General features: G+C 36.4%; 1 protein-coding gene across 7 annotated transcripts in view; it reads left to right on the top strand.

Moving 5' to 3' along the window:
• The window catches only part of CHL1 (cell adhesion molecule L1 like), a 213,917-nt gene that overhangs the window by 40,821 nt on the left and 155,527 nt on the right, over positions 1–17,569 (top strand). For all 7 annotated transcript variants that reach the window (XM_032149510.1, XM_032149515.2, XM_032149512.2 and 4 more), the window contains one exon: positions 8,401–8,480. The gene's annotated coding sequence lies outside the window, so the exon portion shown is untranslated. The remainder of the gene's footprint in view (positions 1–8,400; positions 8,481–17,569) is intronic.

The raw sequence follows: 17,569 nt of genomic DNA on the forward strand, positions 1-17,569 counted from the left end.
ACAGCTGGTTTCTCAGGAGCTTTGTCATATCTACATCTGACTGCAGAAAAAAAGGAGTTAACTAACTTTCCCGAAGTGACACAGCTTGTAAGTGGCAGAGCTTATTTATTCACTTAAGAAAATATTTAGTGATGACCTGTTGTGTGCTACATGCTGGAGCTGGATCAAAACCCCAGTATCTGAGTGCTATTGACATCAATCAGCCCCAGGCCCTTCTAGGTCAGCCTCCTATAGGGAAGGGAAGTGTTCTTGAGAATGTGTCTTGGTTCTCCATGATGTTCTTGGGCAGTGGCGATGAAATGCGTATCCTCATTTCTATGAATAGACTATGCCTGCACTGGCCAAATGTCTCTCCTTTTTAGGATGCTATTTATTTCTTTGACATATATGATCCATTATAGTAATATAATTGTGTATGGTTTGCCCTCAATTTATTTCTGGATGATCTCCTGTCTTCCAAGTAACAGGCCAAGATTATAGAAAACATAGTCACATTTTCTGTGTCTCTTAAGATTTTATTTCAGTCTGTCTGTTCTGCATATTCATCTTTCCACACTAAAGATTTCTAATGTTTCTAATCTTCCTCTGTGTGAGTCCCATGGCCCCAGCGTCTTAAATAATGTAGTGCCTTTCTCTGTACCTCCTTCAGTCCCATTATTAGAGAGTTTTTAAAAAATAATCATAGACTTTTAGGGCAAAAAAAAAAAAACCTTCTAAATAGCATTCAGTTAAAAGTCTCATGTCATGGATAAGGATTCTGAGGCCCCAGTTAGTTAGGAAACACGTCATTATTAGGGAGTGTTACTGACATGGCTAGGAATCAAACTCGTTAGGACCTCTGACTTGCTTTGGAATATTCTTTGCTAATATCTCTCTATTACGCTGTTGGCCTCTAATGTGGTTTAGCTCTGTGTTCTCACCTAAATCTTATCTCAAATTGTAATAAACGTGTTGGGGGAAGGACCTGGTGGGAGGTGATTGGATTATGGGGGTGGTTCCCCCCATGCTTTTCTCATGATAGTGAGTGAGGTCTCACAAGATCTGATGGTTTAAAAGTGTGTGGAAGTTCCCCACTCTCTCTATCTCTCTGTTGCCACCATGCAAGACGTCCCTTGCTTCTCCTTCACCTTCCGCCATGATTGTAAGTCTCCTGAGGCTTCCCAAGCCATGTGGAACTATGAGTCAATTAAATCTCTTTTCTTTGTAAATTATCCAGTCTCAGGAAGTTCTTTGTAGCAGTGTGAAAACAGGCTAAATACAGCCTCCTTTAGACAGTTGAATATATCTTAAAAATAGTAAAAGACTGAGGTATAACCAGTATGGAGTCCTTTTCTCAAAGTACTTTAGATGAGTGATGCAATAAGAAAGAGGGTCTACTCTAGATAAAGGCACAGGCCTTGAGGTTACACACATTAGGTTCGTATCTTGGTGCTGACATTTATTCTCATTGTAACTTTGTAAATCTTACCTAACTTATTTGAATTCACTTAATCTTCTGTAAAATTAAAGTTAGTGGTACCTAAATTAAAGGTACTTGTATTACATAAGATTATACCTAAATTATTAAATATGACGTCTGACATATAATATGTCTTCAACTGATTAGAAAAAAAATCACATATGATGTTTAGTGGAGAGTCAATATCTGTGATTTAGTAAAGAAATGCTAAAACTCGTGATCAGAAATAGGGGCTATTTCTATTTAGAATGCTCTTTCAGAAGTGTTCTTAGAAAAAAATTGAACATCTTCACATTGCCTATATAAGGTTTTGTTGATAAATAATTCCCAAAAGCCAACATTAACAGCTTATCGTATTTTTTCTAGTTCTTACTTTATTGTACATCATTTTATGTTAGATATATTGAAGAATTTCTGTTTGTGTGTTCATTTTTGCAGTAGCTTATAAGCTAGGGAATGTTATGTGCCTCATGTATCATTTTCCTTTTTAAAAGATATAGTCATTCAAATTTGTATTGAGCATTTTGGCACACATTTTGAGGGTCTGGGCCTCCATGATTTGAATCAAGAACTGATTCCTGTCAGGTAAATGTTAGTTGATGACCAGAAAAGAGGTGTTTTCAATCCCAGTTTCTTAAGAATATTGACATAAATATTGACTAAAAGCTGAGGTGCTCACAGCCTTTTCTAGCAATTTAAAAAATCACTCAAAATCTGCAGTGTTTAAAGATCAGTTGAGATCAGATACATTTTTAAAAGGAAAAAATAAAATATAGCCAGCTTTGATCTCAAATGCACACACATCTATGTAGAATAGGCATTTTTTTGTCAATGTATGTGTATTAAGCAACCAATATTTGGCAATCTGACAGCCATTGTGCTTGAGTACTAGGAAGGCAAAAATTAATAAGATTATTTTTCCCCGACCTGGACTTAAGGAACTCAAAATCTTGCATAAAACATTGTAAAGAAACCCCTTTCTGGCCAGGTGCAGTGGCTCACGCCTATAATCCCAGCACTTTGGGAGGCCGAGGTGGGTGGATCACCTGAGGTCAGGAGTTTGAGACCAGCCTAGCTAACATGGTGAAACCCCATCTCTACTAAAAATACAAAAAAAAAAAAATAGCTGGATGTGGTGGCGGGTGTCTGTAATCCCAGCTACTCAGGAGGTTGAGGCAGGAGAATTGCTTGAACCCAGGAGGCAGAGGTTGCAGTGAGCCAAAATCGCGCCATTGCATGCCAGTCTGGGTGACAAGAGCAAGGCTTCTGAAACAAACAAACAAACAAAATAAAACAAAAAACCTTTTTTTTTGTCTTGTGAGAATAAGGCATGTAGCTGCTCACACGTGTGGCTTATATAGCAGCTGTCAAGGGTTCATATGCTACCATGTGGGGTACTGTGTGATTTCTTCCTGTTGGCTGAGTTGAGTGGGGACTTTCAAGTACGGGGAACCCGGAGACTGATCTCAAGTGTCCCTCCCAGCTTCATTGGACATCATCATCAGGACAATGATGTGGCTGCTGCTACCGCAGTTGCCCCTTGCTTATCACAGAGCACCGGCTAGATCTCAGCCCAGTGCTAAGCAATTTTTGCATGTTAGTACTATTCCTCCAAGCCATTCTGCAAAACAGATACTATTGTCCCTTATTTACCAATGAGACAACTGGAGTTCTAAAAGCTACTTGATTAGCTTAAGATCACACAACAAGTAAGTGCACACTTGCTGTATTTTCAGTCTGTCTGTCTCTTTTTTCTCTGCTGCAGCATCTCTTTCGACAGACACTGTGGTGGTAATGTGCTCCCTCATGCTCTATGAAAATATGACATTCATACTTGTGACTGTAAGGTGGAGGAACTATGAATACTACTATTAATTGATATGTGTAGCTTTAATGCATTCATTCATTAATTCATCTAAACAGTATATATATATACATTTTAAAATTATTTTTTCATAGGCTTTTGGGAAATGGGTGATATTTGGTTGCGTAAGTTCTTTTATGCTGATTTGTGAAATTTCGGTGCACTCATTACCCAAGTAGTATACAATGAACCCAATTTGTGGTCTTTTATCCCTCACCCCCCTCCCACCCTTTCCCCCAAGTCCCCAAAGTTATTCTTATGCCTTTGCATCCTCATAGCTTAGCTCCCACTTAAGAGTGAGAACATAGGATTTTTGGTTTTCCATTCCTGAGTTACTTCACTTAGAATAATAGTCTCCAGTTCCATCCAGGTTGCTGTGAATGCGGTTAATTTGTTCCTTTTTACGGCTGAGTAGTGTTCCATCATATGTATTTATCACAATTTCTTTATCCACTTGTTGATTGATGGACATTTGGGCTGGTTCCACATTTTTGTGATTGCGAATTGTGCTGCTATAAACATGCGTGTGCAAGTACCTTCTTTGTGTAATGACTTCTTTTCCTCTGGGTAGATACCCAGTAGTGGGATTGCTGAATCAAATGGTAGAGCTACTTTTAGTTCTGTAAGTAATCTCCATACTGTTTTCCATAGTGGTTGTGCTAGTTTACATTCTCACCAGCAGTGTAGAAGTGCTCCCTTTTCATTGCATCCACACCAACATCTGCTTTTTTTTTTTTATTTTTTCATTATGGCCATTCTTGCAGGAGTAAGGTGGTATGGAGATGTAGTTTTGATTTGCATTTCCCTGATCATTAGTGATGTTGAGCATTTTTTTCGTATGTTTGTTGGCCATATGTATATCTTCTTTTGAGAATTCTCTATTCATGTCCTTAGCCCACTTTATGATGGGATTGTTTGTTTTTTTCTTGCTAATTTGTTTGAGTTCCTTGTAGATTCTGGATATCAGTCCTTTGTGGGATGTATAGATTGTGAAGATTTTCTCCCACTCTGTGGGTTATCTATTTATTCTGCTGACTGTTTTTGCTGAGCAGAAGCTCTTTAATTAAGTCCCACCTATTTATCTTTGTTTTTGTTGCGTTTGCTTTTGAATTCTTGGTCATGAAGCCTTTGCCTAAGCCAATGTCTAGAAGAGATTTTCTGATGTTATCTTCTAGAATTTTTATAGGTATCAGGTCCTATATTTAAGTCCCTGATCCCTCTTGAGTTGATTTTTGTATAAGGTAGGAGATGAGGATCCAGTTTCATTCTCCTACATGTGGCTTGCCAATTAGCCCAGCATAATTTGTTGAATAGGGTGTTCTTTCCCCACTTTATGTTTTTGTTTGCTTTGTAGAAGATCAGTTGGCTGTAAGTATTTGGGTTTATTCCTGGGTTCTCTATTCTGTTCCATTGGTCTATTTGCCTAGTTTTATACAAGTATCATGCTGTTTTGGTGATTACGGCCTTATCCGAAGAGTATATATTACGTTTTATTATGGTGCCAGGCAGTGACATTGGTACAACTAATATGTGCCCTTCTGGAACTCAAGATTTCTTATGTTAAATACAGAATAAAAGGAAGTAGGAATATTTATAGCTGTTAGGCCTTTAGTTAATTTTGTCTAGATGGAGTTTCAAATTACTTATGATTTGTTGTCAGTTCAGTGCATAAGGAGAAATTTACCTTATAAATAGCTTAGAAAGGAGTCATGTCTTAAAATGACATGTCTCAAAATGTCTTGTGAAGCCAACTTTTCTTCCAGCATGGCAAGAGATCACCATTTCTCTTGCTGAGCATCTAATGAAGTCAGAGGTTTGCTGTAGAGGCTATGTTGTGTGAAAAGTACTACTTTCAAATATTCGATAACTTCAGAGTCACAACATGCTCATATTCAGAAAAAAAGTGACCCTGACTTCCACTGATCCGCAGCTCCCATATTACACCAGCCATGGGTAGGTTGTTTGCTGAATGTCCCCTCCTAACCCGGTTTTTAATGTATCTTGCTCTTCAGTAAATTCTGTTTCTCCTTCCAGTATACTTCTCTTTTTTTTTTTTTTTTACTTTGCCTCAAGTAAGTAGAGTTTAATTTAACTAGTTTATTGTGCATATACTATATTTTCTTTCAGTCATACTTTTTAAATCTTAGTTATAAAGCAAGCAACCAATAAGGACCCAATAGTTGTTTTGCCTTAAATTACTTTCTTTTTAATATTCCTCTCCATTTTTCTTTTACATTTAGTGGGTATATTTATTTGTATCTCTTAAGTAAAAGAAACTAAGGGACTTTGAAAAAAAACACAAGTTTTCACTAATAACAGAGAATAAGACGTTAGTATCTATGTCAATGGTGGTGAGGGAAAGGGTAAATGCTTTCTAGAGTAAATTCAAGGACTGTATGTCATGTTAATATAACAAAAACAAAATTAGTTGTTTTCTTAGATTATAGTAGTGTATTGTGTATATACCCTTATCTAATAATGTTTGAGCCTATCCCTCCACTATATGTATATCCTATATTGTACAGAGACACTAGTATGCTAAAATTTATCATAAAAGAGTAAAAGGAGAGAAATGTTTAAAAATGAGATGAAAAATCATAAGTACGTGTGTGTGTGTGTGTGTGTGTGTGTATATATATATATATATATACATATGTATGCATATTTCCATATTTCTTGTTTCATTCTAAAGGATGGTTTGTGTATCTCTTTCCAGAGATCATGCACCTACAACATGAATGATTGAAAGAAAACCTAATAATACAGAGACTGGCCAGGCGCATTGGCTCACGCCTGTAATCCCAGCACTTTGGGAGGCCAAGGGGGGTGGATCATGAGGTCAGGATATCGAGACCATCCTGGCTAACACAGTGAAACCCCGTCTCTACTAAAAATACAACAAATTAGCCGGGCGTGGTGGCGGGTACCTGTAGTCCCAGCTACCTGGGAGGCTGAGGCAGGAGAATGGCGTGAACCAGGGAGGTGGAGCTTGCAGTGAGCCGAGATCGTGCCACTGCACTCCAGCCTGGGTAACAGGGTGAGACTCCATCTCAAAAAAAAATAAAAAATAAAAATAAAATAAAATAATATAGAGATAATTCTTCATTTACAATAAACACTAAGAACACACACACACAAACACACAGAGAAAGAGAGAGAGAAAGAGAGAGAGAGGTTAGATTAGTAGCAAGGAACTTACATACATGATTAATGTGAATGCCTTCTGAACTAAAGTTGAAGGAAGCAGATGAGAGCTCTGTGGGCGTAGGCTGCTGCTGTGAGCATACAAATAAGTTTGATCATGGCTACAGTTTCCATGCCTAATGCCAAACAACTGTCTTGAAAATCCTAAGTGAGAGTGTGGTGGGTGATTCAGCACAAGTACTGATCTCTGTTGTCATGAATGTCCTTGACAGCGGTAAGAAGTAGGGACCCATTGGGAAGAGCCACCTGAGGTGGCTTCATGACCTGATGGATTTTGAAGAGATGTCTTAGACAGATCTAATGTTAGAACAATAAAAGTGGTACCATGGCTGTAGGAGATCCTGCATGCATGGCATTCTTTATCACTGGGATAAAGAACATTCTAGATTAAGTCGTTTAACGTTCACCTCAGCAAATGGAACAGCAGGGTCAGCAAATCTCATTTTGAATCAACATATGCAAACATTGCATTATTTCTTTTCCCCACTGACAGACTGTTGTAACACATATAGGATGCTGGACTCAACAAAATGGGAGCCAGGTTCCGTCTTCTTCTACTTAGGTAAACTTCTGTTAGCCTGCAGAAGTCTGTGAACACAATTACATTAAAACAATGCGTACCATGGACCCTTTGGTTAGAAGCCATATTAAATGCAGTTTCCCGCATGGTTAGTCATCCATAAACATTTCTGTTTGTAATAATAATTCTGTCAGAAGTAGGCCTTATGGGGCTGAAATGAGGTTACTAAACAAAAGTATTAAGGGCAGAGTCTGTGCAGTGTGTCACTTGGTCAATTGGAAAGCAGTGATGACTTTTCTTTTACTTGCCAGGGTGGAATTCTTCTCAGTGTATTGGTGTGAGTTTCTCTCCGGAGGCATTGCAATCTGTTTATAACTTCTTGGCAATAGCTTTTGGAATAAGGCCAAAAAGATTGTCCAATAATACACAGAGTGGAAATGAGTTGTTTGAATTTTTCAGCCATCCTTCCTTTTCTTAGGGCCAAAGATGTAGTTTTATAAATCTCCTTAATTAGTAATTTCTACCAGAATGAGCTAGAATTATTACATGGAATTTAGCTCTTCTGAATGATGTTCAGTCATTAAATTATGACAGCTGGTATGCAAAAAAATGTTGACTTAATCCGATTGTTCTGATGCCTAATAGAAAATCTAGTTTTTTAAAAGCGTGTTCATGGGATGGCATTCAAAAACAAGCTTAAGCAATCTTTTTGAGATTGGGAGCCAATCCTTGAGACACCTGGGAATGAACAGTAAAAGGATTGGATATATTGGTTGAATCAGTCCCCTCATTTCACATGTTGATGTTTTAAGAGATAGGCGACTTGGCAAACCATGGTGAGAGATGACCTCTTGAGATGAAGGCTTATGCTCACTCTGTAGTTCAGAGGTCTGATCTTTGAATGCTTCCTGACAAAGCTCTCTTCGTTTTGGTCTATATCATTTTATTTTGACAGATTAGTCACAGCATCAGACAGATGCAAGTAGCTATTGTGACAAACAGGTCAGGAGAACTGCTATGTAGAAATACTTACAATTGTGGTCTGTTGCAAAGTATGTGAATTCATGACAGAAGGCACATCGATAATGTTTTCAATGAGAAGTGTAATTATGTGGCTGCTTTTTGCATGCCTGCCCTCTCTGCTTCTTTTGTTCCTTGATAGAAATTCACAGGACCCCTTTTTTAGCAACAGAGCAATACTATTGCTTAGGTATTTGAGTGGAAATTTTGAGGGGTGTGGGGAGAAAGAAAAATTAAATCCGTTTTTTAAACAGAAAATGGAAGAATTAATTTAAAAATGACTTCTTAAATGATAATTGTTTCCAAAATTACAACTTTCTAATCTATCCCTAGGTGCTGTAGACTGCAAATCATAATCCTGTCTCAATACTGCAAACAAATCATAGTGGAACTAAGGGGAACTTAATTTACCGGTAAGAGTATTTTCCTTAATCAGTTGTGTCATTCATTTTTGATTGTATTTAATTATTGCAGTACATAGGGCAGGAGTCACACAGGATAAGGATAAGGAGACATTACAGAACTTTCGTCTTTACTACAGTCTTGGCGTAGATATGGACCAGATATATCATATAGTGAAGGTTTTTTTGTTTTTTGAGTTCCATTAAATTGCTGGCTTATTTTTGAAAGTGCAAAACCCTTACCTTAAAGTTATTTTTCTTGTTGGCTGACCTGTTGGCATATTTGAAAGTGGCCTATTTATAATATTTATCAAAATGTCATTTTTAATAGAAAAAATAGTTTCACCACTGAGATTTGAGAAGGTTGACTTCTAAGGAGGCTTGAAGTTTCAGTGAGACAACCTGTATTTTCAGGGGGTAAACAGAGCTCACGCTTCATAGTCTGAACGACTTTCAGCTTCAATCACTGTTCCTTGAATTTGAATCCATTTGAAATCTGACCTGAATCCTTGATTGGAGTTTTTTCAAGTTCTTTGTGCAACACCAAGCTGAATTATAACTCATTCCAAAGAGTTTGGAACAAATGAGAAAAGTCCACGTTGGAGGGAGGGCTAAACACACAGTGATGTAGTTCTAGGTAAGCTATTTATCTATTTTGATGATCCATTTTGTAAATCATAAAACTGGAATAATAGTTGTAACTGCCTACAGGTGCAGCTTAAATTAGATTATTACAATAATGCATATTAGCACTGGGTTTGGTCCATACCATTGTGTTTGGTTCTGTAAGTGCCAATAATTAGTATCACAACTAGTTTTTAAAGACAAAATGATTGGAGGAAAAACAAAAACGAGTGATTTTTTTCTCAATGATGAAAGAGTGATTTTCTTACTTTCTTAAGAACACATTATGTCACCAAGAGAATATGCACTCCAGAAGAATTAAGATATTACTTGGTGCATGAAGAATTTTTTTCTATGCATTTGTTGCAAATGGGACCTTAATACAAATATAAAATAATGAAGACAATATGGAAAGATATAGAACATCTTGACTTTATTAGTCATTGTTAGCATACGTGGTTCCTAGTAACCCCCAGCAGCCTTCTAAATGAATGGGGGCTATACCAAGAATAAGTCTATGAGGAAACTGTGCTTGTGCTTTGAAAAACGTTTGCTCTCTTTTCTCATCCACTGGATTGGTTTTGCCCTCCACTATTTTTAGATCTTCACTTTGGAACTTTCTCCAAGAGGGGTTCTCCATACAGGCTTTCTAACCACAGGGCATCTGCAAGTCTCTTGTAACATTAAAAATGGTTTGAAGCATATTCTAATATCCTTAGAGAAAACTCTTCTCAAAACCTGATTAATCAATTCCTTTGATGATGATTGTGTGGGATACATTTATTCCATTAAAACACTTTTATGATTTCACTTTAAATGAATTTGTAGTTCATAAGAAACATAGGTAAATCTTCTGAGATAGTAATGAACAAAATATAATACTGAGGGTATTAAATTTTAAAAAAGAGATTATCATACTACCATGAGAAACCGTAATTGTGGTTGTGTCATGATGATGTATTAATAATTATGTCTCTTGACATCATGAAAATGGATGGTAACCTGCAAAACACCCTTCTTGCTCATAGCCCTGCATTCTTTCCTGTATTTTATTGAATTATGTTTATTTCTTGTGTTCCTCTTGGTGATTGATGAAATCATTATTTAATTCTACAAAATAAGTTCCCTTACTATCAGTTTTCATTGTGCTAGGGAAATCAGCCATCAGGTTCCAGGAAGGGTTTGTGGAATCATAGTCATAAAACACCCACACCCACACCCACACACAAACACGCATTTACCTAATCTTCAATTTTCTTTTGAGAATGTCTTGTTTGGAAATTTCCTCCCAGAATACCCAGCCTCTCAAGAATTTTAAAAGAATGGAGTAAAATAATCTTCAAGCTCTGATTAGATTACAACATATGAATACTAATTTTGTTTTTACATGTTTCAACACCCAAATTTATCTGAACTTAGGGCACAATAAGCAGTTTAACTGTTAGAAATCTTATGAGATTGAGTTTGTGCCTATCAGATGAATATAGATTTATATATACATTTCAATTGTTGCTACACCTATGTATAATTTATCCAAAGGTGATGTTATCCATGCATCTTAACAGAAGGCTTAAGTAGTTGAATGACAGAGACTACATTTTTGCTGCAGAAGATCATGATAAAACATGTGCTGTGTGGTCACCTTGGGTCATGTGCCGAGACTGCTTGATGGTACTTACCTCTGCACACTGCATCTCGTACTGATTTATGGATTTGGATGACTTATTTTATGTCAAAGACTTAAAGAGAGTAGAGAAGAGAGAATAGTATTTTCATTTCAGTCTTAATAAAGTTCTATCCTATGAGACGTTACAGCTGCCTTCTCTTGGTGGTCTGTGAAGTTTTTATAAAGATATTGATTATTTTCCAGTGACACACAAATCTACTGCCAGAGACCATTCAAATGCTTAGTTACACCAGGGCTTGGCTCCTGTACCCTGAGGAGGACACGATTAACCAAATCCTCCTTTTTAAATGTTCTCAGGACAATGAGCTGCACGTACTGCACAAATGCAATTTGCTTGACCGGTCTTGCCTCTGTCTCCTTCCAGCTCTGTTTACATGCTTCCTGCTCAGTTGAAATTAGTTCTTTACACATTGGTCTCATGAACACATCTTTGAGAGCAGAGTTCAAGTTAAATTTTTATTTGCATCATTACCTCTGGGAACACAATCTAGGGCATATTAGACACTTTGTAAGTGTAGAGGTGGGGAGAAAGAAGAAGAAAGAGAAGAACAGAAGGAGGGAAAGATTTTCCTGATAGATCACTTTTTGGACACTTTCTGTGCTGAGAAGTTCTGAGATTGCTTCTCTGGATCTTGTTAATCTTGGCAGTCTTGCTAAGAGTTTCCATTTACACTTAAACGTGGTTACTGATGAGTCTTAATGTTCCCTTAACTATCAGATCTCTGATAGCCCCACCTAGCCAAGTGGGACCCTGGTCAAGAAGTTCACCTCTGTTAAATAAATATGCATAGATTTTCAACATCTCTTCAGATGCATTCAGAGGTGATGAAAGATTCCACTGGATGCTAGAACACTGTGCATAAATAATCGAAGTTGTATGCTCCTCAGCAGTGACGCTAACCCATATCCTTTTTTTTTCTTTCCCATGATATGAGGATATGAGTGCATCAGAACTAGCTCCATACCCTTGTCCCATAATTAATCATTCCTATCCATATTTGATGTCTATACCTTTTAAATATTTATGGGCTGTTATGTTCCTTTATTGTTGTTCACCCACTCTGGGGACATTCAGAAGCCTCACATTTCTTCCTTAGCCAAACACCCCATTCCCTTCATCCTCTCTCAGCTGTTCTTTGGATTACCTCCAAATTGCATACATAATTTTGGTATTGAGGTGCCAAAAATACATTTGTTTCAACTGGAGTCTTAACTGAAGTTGCTTTTACTCAAATCACATACACAAATAAATTTGATTTCCAAGGCATGAAAATTCAGTAAGTTCTCCAAAGGGAAGCTGAGGTATACAAATATTTCATTATAATGCTACAGGTAGATTTTAAGTCACTAGGAAAATGACATCTCAAAATCAAAAGATTATAGAATGAGCACTGTATGAAGAATTACATTTTAAAGCATAGGTCTGTGATCATTTTGTAGGTTTTTGTTGTTACTATCAGTCTATTGGTTTTTATTAATAATTTTATTGAGGTATAACTGATACACAAAGGACATATTTAATGTGTACAATTTGATGAATTTTGACATATCCAAGGACTCATGAGACTGTCACTGCAATCAAGGTAATACATGTATTTATTACTTCCAAAAGTTTCCTCTGTCCATCTGGTTTTGTTTGTAAGATTTTAATAGGCTCAAGCTCAATCCTCATAGCCTTTTTTTAAGTTAATTTTTTTCTTTCTTTCCAAATTCAGAAGGCAGATTCATTTCATCAAAAGAAAACGGTTCCTCAGTTGCTCCTGCATTGCAGAGAAAAGACTCACTATAATGACATTAAATTATTAAAGAATAAAAGATACTGAAACCCAGCAAAACTTGGGTGATCTCTTTAATAAGCAGACACTTTTAATCTTATATTGACATTTAAAAGGACTGTTCAAGTAGCAACATGACAGACTGCACATATAAAATGTCCATGAAAATATGTAGCACAGCTAAACAAATAACTTAGAGCAAAATCCAATGAAAGGAGAAAATTGTGTTTCCTCAAGAAAATGCTATTTTTGCCCTAAGGCAATTCTTGTTGGAGAAAAATACCATGTAAAACATTGACACAAATCACAGACATCTCCTCTAAACAGTGGATTTTATTGGATTGCACACGTGTGCAGATATTTGAGGCCTTGGAAAGGAAGCAAACCAGTGAAATATATCACTATTATCACCAACACAACTGCAGAGGGCAAAGAGCAGACACATCTCAGAGCCTAGTGATGAAGCAGGGAATTAAAAAGTAAATCAGAGCCTCTGATCAAAAGCTAATTTACTCTGTCATAATTGATTTGCAGTGGAAGGAAGCCTCATGCACAAAGATCAAAGATTAGTGACTTCACGTTTACCACACATCCCCACCCTAAAGGAGGGAAAAAAATCAGAAAGAAGAAAGGGGAAAAAAGAAGAAACATATCAAAGCTCACTAAGAACCCTGTGCAATATAATCTGCCTTTCTTAAGGATAGCATGCATTATTAGAAAAACGAGAATGAATTTTATTATGGCGTGTTTGAGTTCTACCTTCGAAAGAGTGAGAAACTGGCACTATTGGCTTAAGTAACTTATTTGCAAACAGACATTATTAGGCAGTGCCTTTTGCTGCAGTTGCTTCCCTTTATTTGTAGCCCTTCAAATGCATACGTTAAGATTCTCTTCACAGTTGCAAACAGCAGGTAAATAATTGTGTATTTGAGAGACTATTGCCTATTGAATTTAAGTTGGTCACAGACTTTGGTCCATGCTAACATACTAATTGTAAACTTCCTGTTAACCAGTTATATCAAGCCTTATGTATTTTTTGTTGTTTCAGTACATACTGTGAATATAGCCAGCTCCCTAACTCTGTATGAATATTATATGGGGAGGAAAAAAATCCTGTTTCTCTATTCTTTTAAAATCTGTACCTGGGGCCTGTGAATTAAACTAACAAAAGACAGATTAATAGGAAAAAAAATGTACTTTTTTTTTTTTTTTGAGACAAGTCTTACTCTGTCACCCAGGTTGGAGTGTAGTGGTGCAATCATAGCTCATTGCAGCCTTGATCTCCCAGGCTCAAATGATTCTCTTGCCTCAGCCTCTTGAGCAGTTGAGACTACAGGCATGCATCACCACACCTGGCTAATTTTTTATATTCATGGAGATGGGGTCACACTGTGTTGCCCAGGGTGGTCTTGAACTCCTGAGCTCAAGCAATTCTCCTGCCTCAGCCTCCCAAATAGCTGGGATTACAAGCCACAAATTTTATTTGATATTAGTAATTTAATTTTTACATGCAGAGAGGATGTCATAGTAAAGAAGTGAAAACTGAAAAAAGCAATTAGACCAGGTTTGTACACCATTTTAACTAAGGGTGATAAATTGTGTAGAAGTGACAAGACAAAGGAAAAGAGATTTAGGCTTCTAGGAGCAGTTAATTGTGGGAAGTTAAGTATATGGGCAAACCTGGTGGAAGATAAGGGTTATTTTTAGTAAGACTTGTGTGTGCAGGTCTATCTCAGTACTGAGTTTCTATCTCCAGTGATAGTGGTTGTCCTCCTGGTACAGCAGTGGGAAGGGGGAAGACCCTCACAAAAGGAAATGTATGTCCTCCTTTTAGGCCTATAGTGGGGAGGCAAAGAGCTCTTTCTGTGTTTGCTGCTTGCTGACTGCCTTCAGCTCAAAGTAAACCTTATGCCAAAGCGGCATATTTTGGGGTGACATATTCTGATCTCTTTCAGTTCCTATTTATTATATTCTCCTGTCATTATGCTTTGTATATTTTATGACATTTTAAACCTGTGTCATGTGTAAAATGACAGTGAAAATGAAAGTAATCATCTTATCAAATGTCTTTCTAGTTGTCTAATTATAGGGTGCCCTGTTAGTTTGTAGGAATTAAGCATTTTCAAAGGCATTTATTCAACAATTGTTTTTGTGTGGCTGTTAAGAGCCACAGGGTTGAAGATACAGTCGGAAACAAAGAGAGACACAGTTCTTATCCTCATGAAGCTTATAATCTTATACAGGCAGACATGTTATTCAAGTTATAATGCAAACAAATGTAAAATTGCTGCTCTAATAAGTGCTAGAATATGGTGATTTGACCTGTGGTGGTCAGAGAAGGCTTCTCTGAGCAACAAATGCCTGATCAGAGATGAGAAGTAAACTAAACCAGAAAGTAAGACTAGAAGGATCCATTTGATTGGGAACTTTATTAGAATGCTTTCATTTTTCTTGAGATAGATGTGGAATCCATCTGTGCTGGGGCGGTAAAAAATTATTCCACCTATCAGGCAGAGGATAGACAGTGCTGTAGATAATTTACTGAGAATGGATTTTAGTTCCAGAAAAATATGATTTCCAGCCTTAACTCAGCAACTTTTCGGTTGAAGATTTGGACAAACTAGTCAACCTCGCTGAACCTGAGGCTGCTAATCTGTAAAGTGGGCTCATAGTCCTTATCTCAGTTAATCATCTCGAGTAATGTTTGCTGTCAGTGTCATCAACATAGCGCTGACTTGCAATGTGATTTTAGGCAAACCATTTTATCTCTTTGAGTTTCAATTTCACACTTCTTTAAAATGGGGGATGTTGGATTAAATGGTTTCAAGATTTCTTCCAGCTCTACATTTCCACGATTTTGCAAGCAAATGTAAAGCTGGAAATTTCTGTCTAGATATCATGGGAAGCCCATATCCTGGAAAGTTAGAAAAAGTGTTGTTTTTGGAAAGTAGACTTTTTAAAAGAGGCATAATTCCACTTGTTAGCGATTTTACTTATATTTGTTTAATCCACACTTAGAAATTTCTATTATCTTAGACTAAATTTTATAGCACATATTTCTTCTACTTAAAAGCCTTTAAAGTGTTTTAGTGGGATGTTTAATTTCCCATTATGGTTGGTTTCTCGAATCATTCTTTTTGTAATTGTCACATTTTTACAGTCCTGTTTAAAACAAATTCAGTTTTTCAACTAAAAATATCAAGCTGAGTTGGAAATTGAAATCCAAGGACTGCAAAATCAATTGATAGTAAACCAACCATAAGGTTAAATTTTCCAACCACCACAATCTTAGAGACCACCAGAAATTTATGTTACTTGTTTCTTATAAAATATAGAATAATCTTTTAAAGATTCTTGTGGCCAAAGTAAAATTTTATTACATTTCTAAATCTAGAAAAGGGAAAACTATTTTTAACACCTTGTTACTTATTTAAACATAAAGATATTTAGTTTGATTGGAGCCTCTTCTTGACTCTATTTATATTTCACTTAAATTACTATTGTTTTAGCTATACAAAGCCTGCTTTTGATTATATTTATGTTAAACATTTAATCTTTCTTTGTAGAGCCACAGATTTAAGAAAGTATCCAGATATATATATATTTCTATTTTGGTATTTTAAAACCTCACTCTTATGTTTTGATTAATAAATGCTCTTAAGTGCTTTCATATTTATCTTTATTTTTACCTTAGGAAACACATATTGAATATATTAAATAGGTATATGAGGTGCTATTGTCCTTACGTTATAGGTTAGAAAACTAGGCCATTGATTTATTCAAGTTTGATTGTATATTTATCGAGTGAAAATTAGATCTCATATGTCATATATTCTAACTTCTTATTTCGCATTGCCTTACTGATTTTCCAAGGTAAGGCAGAACCTACCCAATCAAATGAAAGAGTGCTGACATGAATTAAATCTGGTTAAATGCCTGATGGTCTGATTGTCTTCAGTGATTGTAGCATTCAATGGTATTTTATTTTCATTTACCCTTCCATTTGTTCTTATAATATTTCCCATTTTGTTAGCCTATGTATAGATATGCTTTTCATTAGTGAATGTCCAATTATCGTGCTTTCATTTTGGGTGGAAGACTGATTAGCATGGATTAATTAAGGTAATTAAATAATTATAGTTACTATAATATAACTATATAGAAATCAACATTAGCATGACCTAATTATCTAGTAGTTAGGAACATATGCTTTGGAGAGGTGATTTAAGTGGGCTTGAATTTGACCTTCCATACTTACTAATAATGTGTGCTTTTACAAGTTACTTAATCTTTATGAGCCTTAATTTCTCATCAGTAAAGAGGAAATATTAGTCGTTACAGAGTTTATTTTTAATAGCCACATTTCTATAATTGTACTATATTTTATACATGGTAAAAGCTCAATATTATTATTAACAATACTTTTATTGCCCTAGCCATGGCTGTGACATATCTCATTATGAACCAGTTATGCTCCCTTAGCCCCATAGTTACAGAGGATGGGACAGTTAATGTAAGTTAGGTTGTTTAGAGTTCTCACCTGAGGATTTATTGAATTGATGCTGAAGTAACAGAGCTGGTATCAGAGAATTATACCAGTACATAAGCAAGAAAGAAACAAGAATAAGCAAGATAGTCTCAGAGGTGTTTGGGTTTCTGGATCCAGGGATCCCTGTGGCTGGTTCCCTCTCTACCTTTTCTGTAGTTTTTGTATGCGGGCCAATAAAGTTCCATAACTCAGTTTAGTTTAGTTTGATTTGGGTTCCTATGACCCACTAATGTAATCCAATAATACAACATCTTAAAAGACACATTTTTTTGTTCTTCAAGTTAACATGTATTACTCACAACAGTATCTTACTAATTATTTATTTATTTATTTATTCTATTTTATTTATGTGTTTTTTTGAGATGGAGTCTCGCTCTGTCGCCCAGGCTGGAGTGCAGTGGCGCAGTCTCGGCTCACTGCAAGCTCCACCTCCCGGGCTCACGCCATTCTCCTGCCTCAGCCTCTC

Source organism: Hylobates moloch, unplaced genomic scaffold (assembly GCF_009828535.3).
Source record: "Hylobates moloch isolate HMO894 unplaced genomic scaffold, HMol_V3 SCAFFOLD_4, whole genome shotgun sequence".
In the NCBI taxonomy this organism is placed as follows: domain Eukaryota; kingdom Metazoa; phylum Chordata; class Mammalia; order Primates; family Hylobatidae; genus Hylobates; species Hylobates moloch.